Below are 12,482 nucleotides of genomic sequence, written 5' to 3'. Positions count from 1 at the left end.
GAAACTTTAGCTGGTGCTCAATCAGCAGGCACAGACAATAAAGGTCATTTAATAGACTCCAAGCTCCACCTTGGATAAACAGATAAAGGGAACATGGATTCTCTGCTGTCTAATGTTCCCTTGCACTTGTAGTTTAAACTTGCAAATGAGCTTTTAGTCTTGAAGAAGCTGTAAAGGCTGCGTAGATTCATACCATACAGTAAAAAAAAAAATTAACTCAAATACTCAAAACACAGAGAGAGAATATCTCTCCAAGCTAAAAATAATAATAATAATAAAAAATAAGCGTAAAACAGCAGTTCCTCAAACAGCCAGTTGAAGCTGGGTAAATATTGGACCCTTTTATATTGATCTGGTACCAAGTAAAGACATTACCGATACTTTTAACATATAAATGCAGCTTATATATTATGAGATGAATCATCATCGATTTGAAATTCTGAACACATTTTGAAGACAACTGTGATTTTTATTTTCCACAATAATTAGTTAACACAACAAAACACACCTCTCAGCTTTTTGTGTATTTTGAAACTTGGTTTATAGGAGAGCTGTAAATGTTAATGTGCCTGTCTCTAAAGCACTTTGGGTCAGCTTCTGTTGTTCAAAGTGTAGAGACTGTAGAGACTGCACAGTAAGTAGGAGAAAGTTTTTAAAAAATGTACAAAAAGTGCGGTATATTTGTGCTTAAAAAGGCTATATTTATAGGCTATCAATAAAATAGACCTGAGAGTCAACACAAAAAGGTTCAGACATTTGTCACAGAACACGTTTGAGGTATAGTTTTTCATAAAAAAATAAAATAAAATTATTGGGCTCCATTTTGAACTTACAGAATAGAAACCAAGTATTGAACTTTATGTGCTAGTATCGATCCGATGCCAATGCCAGTGTCGCTATCGATGCTATCAATATTTGGATTCATATGCATCTCTACTGTACATTAGTCGAATGCTGATTGGTTGACAAGTCTGGTGGAAGTGACAGCGGAGTTGACCAGGAATGGGAGAAGCGTGAAAAAATAAACATTAAACATCTTCTCTGGGAGCTATTAGCACATGTTTTTGATACTGCCCCCATCTGACAGTAGCCGCTCTCTGCAGGTAGAGGTCTGCCAGCGTGCTAGCATTGCTGAACCATAATTTCTCAGTCTTTAAATCTGACGTCATTAGCCGTTCCCAGGTCCAAACTCTGCTTTAGGTCCCAAAGTCAAACGAACACTGTGGCATCACTGAGAGTTACAAACTGTCTAAATTCTTTCAGCTGTTCAGCTCACAGCACGACAACACAACAGCAGAGATAGCACAGACGTTAAGGCGGCGAGGCGTGATTGCGGGTGGCGCTCAGGTGCGTCCGCCTCCCCTGCAGCGGCACTGCAGACCACACCCCTCCACGCACATTAACCAGGTAAAATACATATTTAGGCAGAATTTTGCAAATATCTATTTTTCTTTTTTAGCAGCATAGTGCTTTTTTCCAATTGTTTTTTAAAAGTCAGGTCAAGGCTCCAAAAGCCCAAAGGAGATACAAGGGTGGCAGCTCACAACAGTTTTTGTTTGCTACATGGATCATTTTAGTTCAGCTGGGTGTCTTTCCTTTTGTTATATTTCTTTAAGAGTTCAAAATGTGTTAATTACATAAATAAAATGTAATTTTCTCTGTAGCACTTCATGGATTTCATAAGCAACACACCTTAGTTGTTCACACAAAGCATAAAGGTAAAAAAAACAATATATACAGTGTTATCTTCATTTTAGATGTCAAAAAGTATTTGCAGCTCCCAGTGTTTTCTTTTGCATGGAAACCGGGTCCAAATGGCTCTTTGGGTGTTAAAGGTTGCTGGCCCCTGGGATAGACTCATGTTAAAATGGCGAATGCTACAGCCAGGATGAACATGTTTACAGCCCAGTACCAAAAGTTTTTTATTCTCTCTGGATAATCTCCCTTTAGTTTTATTTTATAAATCAACCACTTTGATGTTATTAAAGGTTCAGATCAGAGGTTTGGCAACTTTGGATTACTTTTTAATGCTAGCACAGTTAGCTGCATGTGGTAGCTTCTGCTAAGCTAAATCTTTGCTAATTTATAGTGGTGCTGCAATTATCTGACAAATAAAATGGCTTGCTGTGCAGTTAATTGTACCGACAGCCTGTAAAAGAAGTTCGTGCTTCTGTCTGGGTGAGGGGAAATTCTAGTATTTTATTATCCTGGTACTTAGTCATAATTAGCAGGTATAGTATGTGTGTCTGTACAGCTTGATAAACAAGCTCGTTAGTGTTAGCTTGTAATTTAACAGTCCACGCTTTTGTTCCAGTAATAATAGTAAGAAGAAGAAAAAGAAGTACCGTCATCATCCCTCCTGGCTTAAAAAACCACAATACTTACAGCCAATGTTACAAATGAGCAAACTGAACTCTTTCTAGCTCCATGATGTGAATCTCCTATTTCATCACATCCCAAAGGGTCTCTGTTGGACTGAGATCTAGTGATTGTAGATTGTGATGTTTAAATGAAATGAACCAAAGTGGAAGCCAAGAATGTTTTTCATTTTTTCTATGTTGTTCAATTTTGATGACCTTCTGCAACTTGCAGCCTCGGTTTCCTGTTTGTAGGTAGGTTACAGGAGTGGGACAGAGTGTGGTCTTCTTCTGCTGCTGTAGCCCTTCTGCTTCAAACTGTTGTGTATTGAGATATGTTCTTCTGCAATAGCTTGACTGTAACCAGCTGTTGCCTTCCTACAAGCTGCTTCCCTTTCTCCTCTGACCTTTAGCGTCAACAAGTCATTTTCGCCCACAGAATTGCTGCTCAATGGTTGTTTTCTCTTTTTCAGACAATTCTCTGTAAACTAGAGATGTTTGTGTGGGAAGATCCTGGTAGATCATCAGGTTCTGAAATACTACCAGCCTGTCTGGCCCCAAAAAACTATACCACATGTAAAGTCACTCAAATCGCCTTTCTTCCCCATTCTGTTGCTCGGTTTGAACTTTAGCGAGTCATCTTGACCACCTTTGCAGACTGATGGATTATTTGCACTAACAAGCAGGTGTACCTAATGAAGTGGTCAGTGAGTGTCTATATGATTAGATGCAGGGATTAAGATACAAATAAATGACATGAGCCTAACGTGTATGCTCACAGCCGTAAATACTTTCTAATTTCTCACTCGGTTTTCTGAACATTGCTTAATCTTGAACTTTCCTGTCTCTGCTTCATTCTTGCCACCTTTACCACCCCGTCTACCCCTCCATCCTTCCCCCTTCACCCTCACCTCCTCCCTCTCTGCTTCTGCCTCAGACTTTAGACCGGCTTTCATCTGGCCTCATTCTCTCTGCATATCATTAACATTCTCTCATCGCTTTTCAATTGAAAGCTAAAACCAAACTAAGACTCTCCTCTTTCTCTGTGTTTAACGTTGAAACTTTCCACTCGCAGTTCTGTAAAGACATATCGCTAATCTTCTAAGCAGTGGTTTCTGTTAGCACAGCCACTTTATAGACTTTGTTTTTCAGTAAAGTTAAGCAAATCAAAAGGCTTGTATACTTAATCTGAAATTAAAGGGACGACAGAGGGATCACTGCGTGTATTTCTGGGTTGTTTTGCTAACCGAGTTGTAGATATTACCCGGCTGAAGAGTGCAGCAACTTCCAGCTCGCTCCCCAGAGCTGTTCACATTTCTTTTCAACCCTTTCTGTTGTGCACATCGTCCAACTGCCTCTGCTTTGTTCGTCGTCCAGGCAACTGCAAATCCCCTGGCAGAAATTATGACCTTTTTCAGCATTATTTCCTTTCTGCCCCGTGCCGCCTCTCGTTGACTCTTTTCGTGTCTCACTTCTTCTTTCACTGCTCCTTTTTATATATTTTTTTCGTTCCCTCACTTATGCTCACTTCTTCCAAAGAGTTTTAGTTTGTTGTTACTAAAACGCCTCCCCCTTTCCCCCTTCCCCTCCCCCTTCGCTACTTGCTGTGAGTGAAAAGCAGTAGAGCATAAAAAGCAGGTCTGATCCTGTGAGGAATTCTCTTAGTAAGGGAGAGAGATGAACGAGGGAGGGGGGGGGAAGAAAGGGAACAGGAGTTTGAGCTGTATCACAGTTATGAGTCAGCAAGGACAAGAAAGCGCTTCGTGCTAAAGATAAAGAAAGTGGAAAAGAATGAGTTACCCAAAACAACAGTGGTCTGTCAAGCAGAAGAAAGGGTTTTCAGCTGAAAGAAAGCTGTGTTCAAAGTTAAAAGTCTTCACTTTTTTACGAAAGGTGATTGCATTCAGTAGAAAATTACCATTTTCACCCAAAGCTTCTATTCAGCAGCAGTGACAGATGATCTATTGCCCGTCATTGTAAATATGCAGCTTGAATTTATCACCTCTCTGACATCACTTTGGTCCAAAAAACACAAACATCTGAATTAGAAATGGAAGCATTCAATTCAGAGGCATTTCATGGGAGAACACACACACTAACTCACAAACACACTCACTCGGGCAGCCTGTCCACCCCCTGTTGTGGTCTGACAGCTGTGCAGTGCTGCAGGATTCAGACAACACAGATCAGTTGCAGAATGCGAAGCTTGCAGTATGTTGGGAACCAGCGCTGAACCACATACCAAACATTCTGCCCTCTCAAACATCTCCACCAGTGTGTTTTTCACTGGGAATATTCAAAACCGATAAATGTCTCCAATTTACAAGGGTCAACAAATCCTCCAGGAAGTTAATTTTACAACAGCATACCTCCTTTCTTCACATGCATACGTGACCTCGGGCCTTTGTTTGGCTTGAACACACGTGTGTGGATGTGTGAGAGTGTGCACGCACCCCTACTTTCCCTTGATGTCTGCTTAGTGTGTCTTATCTGTGCTCAGTCAGTATCGGTGTCGCAGGCCTGCGGCAGGTTGTGTTTGATTGGCCCCTGAAGAGGATCTGCGAGCGTTGGAGGTCACCGGGTTAGCATGCGCTCCAGGGGGAGGTTCCCGGGCGAAGGGTAAAGGTGGGCGTTGCATGTCCCGAAGGTCTCTTCTTAGGTGTCTGGTAATGGTGTAATGGAGGTTCCACAGAGATCTCATTTGTTCATTGTTGATTTCCTGCTTTCAGACTCAAGGTTGTTAATGTATTTTGTTAACGTGGCGACTTTACAGTCATGTTCTGAGCTCTGGGAGGGTGTAGCTAACACAGCGGTGCTTTTGGCTAAACGCACGTTAATATGCATTAGTTACAATTCCTAATTAGCGCAAAGCGGAGAGCTGAAGCTGAAGGGAAAATCATAATCTCACATGATTCGGGTCTCATTGTTATGGTGATAATTCATTCAAAATCACAAATGTCAACATAATGGTGGCACAGAAGGAAAGGTCAGGGGGTCACCAAAGTGAGTTAGGGGTCTTTAATGGCATTTCATGGCAATCCATCCAATTTTCAGGCTGGTCCTTAAACGCACGCTGCTAGAATGACTAAAACCGTATCATTACATCGTCAGATACACCTACAGCTTTTAATCCTTTCTTTCACGCTTGAATTTTCTGTCTTCCTTTTTGAAGAATTCGAGTCGTGCTTCTGAAAGGGAAACGCAGCTTACACATTTTTTAAAAGTGCTTTTCATAGGTTCATTTCATGGCTTGCAGCAGTTTCTCTCAAAGACATGCGAGAATCTGCCGGATAAATCCGACCCTGCCTGAGGTGTCCCTGTGATCACGCAGCTGGATGTGTGTGAAATGCGATGAACTCGGTGTTGTCGGGGGAATGAGGGGAGAGAGAGAGAGGTGAGGCAGGATTGGGTTTGGAGGAGTTGGCATTGTCAAGTGTCGGATCAGGCATGTTCCAGATGACCCCTCATGCGGTCAGAGCCTCTGGAGATCCTCTCAGCTGTAGCCGTGCACTTGTGCCTCCTCTTCCTCATATCTGGAGGCGGTAGAGGTGGAGGGAGGGGGTGCAGACGCTTTTTTGGTGTCATGTTTCCTCCTCTTTAGAAAGCCCCTGCTATTCATCTGTACACACATGCACATACATCTGACAGTGTGGAGGGCTGCAGCCTCTGCTATGGCATTTGGGAGGCTCTTCCACAACTGTTGCCCTCTGTTCAGAGTGCCACTACAGCTCCTGTATTATTTTACTTCCCTTTTCCTCCCTCCTCTCCTCACCTGTCTGGGCCAGCTGAGCCTGAATGCCTCCTTTTCTTCTCCAGTCTCTTTGTGCTGCTTTCAATAACATTTCGGGAGTTGTTTATCCATGTGAGAGTCGTCTTTGTCTGCCCTCCACCCTACTGTCATTACCAATTACATGTTTAGCCCATCCACACCCCTTGTCTGTTGCTCAGACAGCAGTTTAACTTGACTGATCACCGCCTCAAAATATCAGTGCCATGTTCTCAGAGCCTTTATGAAGAGACATATAATTACAGCTATCCTTTAATTATTTTAATCAATATTCAAATTGGCCAAAGCCCAAGGGAGAAACAAAGCTCAGCTAAATCACTGCAGTCATTCTGAACACTAAGTTTGATGATCTGCCTTCCCCGTCTCCACGCCTGGATCTCAAAATTTCCCGCCCTGTTTTAAATCAGGCAGGCTGTTGCTGGCTGCTTCCAGTGAGAGTGACTGTTGTGGCTGACTGGAAGGCCCCAGAGACGGGGATGACGGGGAGGAGGTGAGGGGGGAGGACTCAGAGGGGTGCGAATGAGTGACATTGCAATGCAGTGAGAGGTGGCGCTAAAAATACCTATTGACACATGGGCTCCGACTCACAAACAGGGTCAGAGACAAACATGCCAGCCAGTAACCAAAGAGGTGTCATTCATGCATCACCGGGCAGAAACACTCATACGTACACATTAAACCGCAAACTCACACACTGAATAATTAAACCGATAATGCTGCTGCCACTACTTACAGTAAAACTGGACTATTCCACAATGAATCACTCCGAGTTTGCACTGGCAGCGTTTTGTGTTTTGGAGCGCTCTGAATCAAACAGAGAGCAGCCTCTTTCCACACTCGAGCACAGGTCCTCAGAACAAACAAACCCAGCTGCCATATTGTGACCCTCTACAGGAGGAAGATGGGAAAGCTGCTCTGTACACAGCGTGTTGAAGGCTTGCTGTGGCAAATATTGTTTTTGCGTTTACCCCATGCTGACATGCTGCTGGGACAGTTTGCAGAGCGTTCATCACCTGAAGAAAAGAAACGCTTGCAGCTTGATTTCTTCTCTGTGTGCAGTTAACGGAGACCTTACTGTACAACATGTTTTATGTGGTGTGAGTTCCTCTACAGCAGTTGTGTAGATTTTTTGTGAGTTCATCCACAAGGACATAAGGGGAAATTGACAAATGGATGTCAGATAGTCAATTTTACACCTTTTCTGAGGCCTTGGTGTGTGTATCATTGGGGGAAGATGCACTCAGATCATTTTTTAACTTCATAAAAATCACCAGTAAAATAATCCTGTTATAAGGTTTTTATTTTTTTATAGAGTTTATTGGCAAGTACATTGTACTTAAATTATCAAAGTAAAAGTACTCATCCTGCAGACTAACAGCCCCTGTTGTTGTTACAGGGAGACTGATTTCACCCTCTTTCTATTCTGACGGTTAGTTTAGGAGAGAAAATCTGAGTTTGTGAGATGACTAATGGGAGCTGGAAAGACAAATTTGTAGTTATTTCTTGTATCATTTATTCATTTTTCATATCTAAGATTGTGCTTTTGATTGGATAATTTTACCTCTCTGGGCTCTGAGCAGCTACTCCAAATGCAGAGACGTTCAACCAAAGACTCTCTGCAAAGTCAACAAGAAGTCACTTTGAAATCCATTGTGTTGCAAGATGGTGCTTCATGTCTTACAGACTCGGTTAAAGTCAGAAAATGTGGGAAAGCACAAAGAATGATATTTTGTAGGATAAACTGGGCACATCTACATCAAAGATACTAAAATTGACCGTGCAGACAGCGCTGGAGTGTGTGTACTTCACACAGTTGTTGGTTATGGCAATAGGAGGCGATGATAGGGGAAGCGGCGGAGGACATCCAATCTTCAGTGTTAAGGTCTCGCCACCCCGCACAGCGCTGCTGCAGCACCAGGATGCCGACTGGGGGACAACTGCCAGAGCTGTAAATCAGTGTGTGTGATAGAAAATGAGAAAGCATATGTGTGTGTGTGTCACTACCAGTGTGGTTTCTGTATGTGAGAGAATAGTGTCGCTCTCTGATTTGTTACACAACTTCACTGAAAAGCGTAGGAAAAGGAAATTGCCTGTTGCAGGGAAAACACCAGGAAAAAGGTAGTTCTGATCTTTTCGCACTCTGATAACGCTCACAGACAGGAAATGTGTTTATAAAGGACATAACACCCACGTAATTGTGTCCTGACTTTTCTGAAGACTGAAGAAACTGAACACGGCTGGAATATCATATCGCCTGTAGACAGGCAGCTCGGTGCACCTGACTATTAACCGTAGCAAAAGGCTCTTGATGTTAATGCTGGCTTTGATAGCCCTCTAGTGACCGCAGAGGTGTACCTGCCAGCTGAGATAAAGAACTGTAATTCACCATAATGAGACTCTTTGCAGTTTGGTTGTTTCTACAGAGCCAAGTGGGGCATTTTTCCCCCCGTCTTCAACGCTAACACACTTGTGGTTCTTGTTGCTTTTTCATCATGCAAAGCTTTTTACAACTCCCCGTCCGCCCTCTATCTCACCTGTATGCGTGTATGTGTGTCTACACAGCCCAGGGGAGAGTATAAAACCAGACTAATGAATTTTTCTGCTCTGCTTATGCTCTAGCTCTCACGCGCAGCCATTTCATTATTCCCTGGTCTCGCCCAAATGTTAGCCTGGGTCACACGGGGAGCACGAGTGGGGCAAATAAGTTGAGCAGAGAGGGGGAGAAGAATCCCCACAACAACCTGATCACGTCATGAGAAAGCTTTCCAAACCAGAAAAAAAAAAAAAAACAGGAAGAAAGATCAAATTCAAACCACATGGGCATGATTGGCGTGACCGATGTTGGCAGCAAACACATTCAGCACAGCAGAATTTAATTAACACTTTTGAAATTTATGGCGACATGCACCAGTAAATCTGGGGTCTTTGTCTGGCTGTAATTACTGCCATACAGGTTTGAGGGCCACAACATAGTTAGAGCTCTGACTGGGGAAATTAAGGAGCTGCAAATCGGAAACAATTCCAGATGATTCCTCTACTTCCCCCCTCTGAGTTTATCTAGTCAGCAAATAGCTTCTCTTAGCACCATACAAGTTGGCACTGAATCCAAATTATGCTGAAATGAGGGGATTTCCACCCACTTCCAACCAGTAAATAATGATTATGGCGCTTCTCGGCGGTGATTATCATTGTACTGTCTCAGCTTGCTCGTGAATGGTGCCCATTGGGTCATGATAAACATAATGAGATAATAGCTGCAGCCAGATTTACTCCGTCAGGAGGATTGGATGGGCGTCGAGAGTGATTTTGATTTGACAAACACTGTCAGTCCCACAAGGATGGTGACGAACGGCGCTCGAGCAGAGCATAAATCTCAAGGAAAGGTTTGAGATTTTTATCAGATGACTATGGATATCATTTTATTAGGAGCTGGCACGGATGATAATCTGTTCCACATGCTTCACAGATAATAGAAGTTTTGCTGTGGTCAACGCGTGGAGCTGCAGCGTTTTTTTCCACGCAAACATATCCCGCTTTATTAAACGTTGTCATGTAAGACACACAGTGGAGTGAAATTGAAAAATGGATATACTTTGATAAACAAACAGCATTATGATGAAAGCAGACAACACGTTCCTCGGCAGCATCTTTTCACCACGCTGCTGATCCTCTTCCTCGCTCTCAAGGGACCAGACCATACTCATAAAAATACTCATACTTCTTTTTTTCTTTTTATAATGAAATGTGTGATTTATTCCAGCAAAGCAAATGGTTATACTTTGACGATAATAGCAAGCAGTGCAACTATCTATTTTCCCACCTCCTACGCAGGTTAATGCAACACTGGAGTCTATCCAATCATGCACAAACCAAAACACATCTCATCCTCACTGACCCTGGAGAACAAGTTATTACCAACTCGGGCTCTTCAGATTTGCAGAACTTTATTTAAAATTCTACTCTGGGCCAGAGAGTTCTCAAAAATCTAAAATGTGTATGGATAATATGGAAAATAATGCCAATACACACATTTTGCATTTTCCTGCAGAAGATATAAACGATATACACTCAACAGCCACTTCATTCGTCATTTGTAATTAATCGATATTTGGATTACATCATTAATGCAAATACCAAATCAACCAATCACATGGCAGTAACTCCATGCATTCAGGCATGTAGACATGGTCAAGACGAACTGCTCAAGTTCAGACTTGCCAACACAATCGGGAAGAAATGTGGTTTAAGGGACTTTGAATGCATCACGGTAGTTTATGACAGTTGAGCTGGTCAGAGTATTTCAGAAACTGCTCATATACCAGGATTTCCCCACAGAACCATCTCTATAGTTTACAAAGAACAGTATGAAAAAAGAAAAAAGACTTCAGAGGAGAAGGGCCAGACTGCTTTGAGCTGATAGGATGACAACAGTAACTCAAATTACTGACTTGTTTCACCCACGGTCTGCAGAAGAGCATCTCTGAACACACAACACACGAAATCTTGAAACGGATGGCCTGCAGCAGCAGAAGAACACACAGGGTCCCACCGAGGCAAAAATTCACACAAAATTTCCCATCTTCTGTTGTCAACAACACTGGACAACAGAAGAATGGAAGAATGTTGCCTTTTCCAATGAGTTTCCATTGTCTGCTGTAACATTTGGATAGTAGGATCTGCAGAATCTGCCATAAACAACATGAAAGCATGGGCCATTCAAACCTTGCATCAATAGTGCAGCCTGCTGCTGGTGTAATCCTGTGGGTAGGGTGACCAGATGACTCTCTTTATGTTGGGACTACACAGCATCTTTATTCTTTATTCCCACATCTTGAGAGAAAGTCCCACACTGTGACTGCTTCTGCAGGATGTGCACTTCTAAAGTCTGTTTTTTCCTCAATATCCATGCTGGAAAGTTTTGATTTCTTTATTTTTTGTAGTTCAAAGAAGCCTAATGCCACACTCATGGGGGGAAGTTACAAGTCACCAAAAAGTCACAAGCTTTGCTTGGTGAATATGACGGAAAACGCAGTAGACAATATATTCTCAGAAATACAGCTTTTAATTTTTCAAGTTTGCACAGGGGAAATTATGGTGCGAAGTATTTGTGTGTCATAATTAGATATGGATATGGACACATCCAAACTGTAATCAGACAGAAGAGCAGCTGAAATAACTGTGAAAGAAAAGAATAAGGGAGTATGTGAGGACTGTCACAAGGGACCATAAGATCAAACTTAAGCTTCCTTTTATCCTTACATGTAGTTAGCAGACACTTGAAATATGATATATCTGGCCCGGACATGCCAAATGATCATCTAGTAACATGAACAATTAAGTTTAATATGAAAATGTCAAAACCACCTCTCACCATTGTCCCACACTGCCCCCACCTCCCCACACACACTTCAGCACCAACTCACTTAGACATCACAGCACACCTGAGTATTGTTGCAGACCATGTCCATGCCTTCATAAGCACAGTGAACTCATATTCTGATGATTGCTTCCAGCAGGATAACATACTATCACAAAGTTCAAATCATCTCAGACTGGTTGAGTTTATCATCTCCACAGTCACCAGATCTCAATCCAACACAGCACGGCTGCTGAAACGGGATATTGGCATCATAAACGAGTAGCTGTAGTATCTGCACCAACTGTGTGATGCTGTCGTGTAAGTTTGGACCCTAATCTCCGAGGAATGGTTCCAGCAGCTCAGTAAATCTGTTCCTTGAAGAACTGAAGCAGTTCTGGAGTAAAAGGTGGATTCAACCTGATACTAGCAAGGTGTGCCTAATAAAGTGGCCAGTGAGCATATGTTATGCATACGATTATTTTAAAACCTCTTGTTGGACATGTGCAAATGCAGTGTGAACTAACACTAACCACCTATCATATTACAGTATGAAATAGATGGCTACAACTACAATTACTATGTTTAAGGTTTGATTAAAGCATCTCCACTGACATTCAGACATTTCACAGGGGTTCAACCTCAACAACAACTTTAATAACGCTGTAATGATTTTGTGGTTCGATAACTTTAACTTCATTTCACGGTATCTGCTTTAAATATTGGCCATCTGGAAATTTACCAATTAAGTAGTTTAGGAGGACTTTAATTAGATCTGTGCAACACGCAGCTGATCGTTATCGTCACGGAATCTCATCATCGTAATTATCTCCCTCGGGTACTCATAAAAGAAAGTCCCCCAACTAATTACGAGACAACTATAAAGCACCCAGATCGCCATGATAAGTCACATGTATCTATGTCTATTATGCATTCAGGAAGTATACCAACAGCAATTAGTCTGACAATGCTCAAGCATGTC

The sequence above is a fragment of the Simochromis diagramma genome, unplaced genomic scaffold (genome assembly GCF_900408965.1).
Source record: "Simochromis diagramma unplaced genomic scaffold, fSimDia1.1 OVJJ01000361.1, whole genome shotgun sequence".
NCBI classification, from domain to species: domain Eukaryota; kingdom Metazoa; phylum Chordata; class Actinopteri; order Cichliformes; family Cichlidae; genus Simochromis; species Simochromis diagramma.
The sequence above is the reverse complement of the archived record's forward strand: the minus strand, read 5'-3'. Positions refer to the sequence as shown.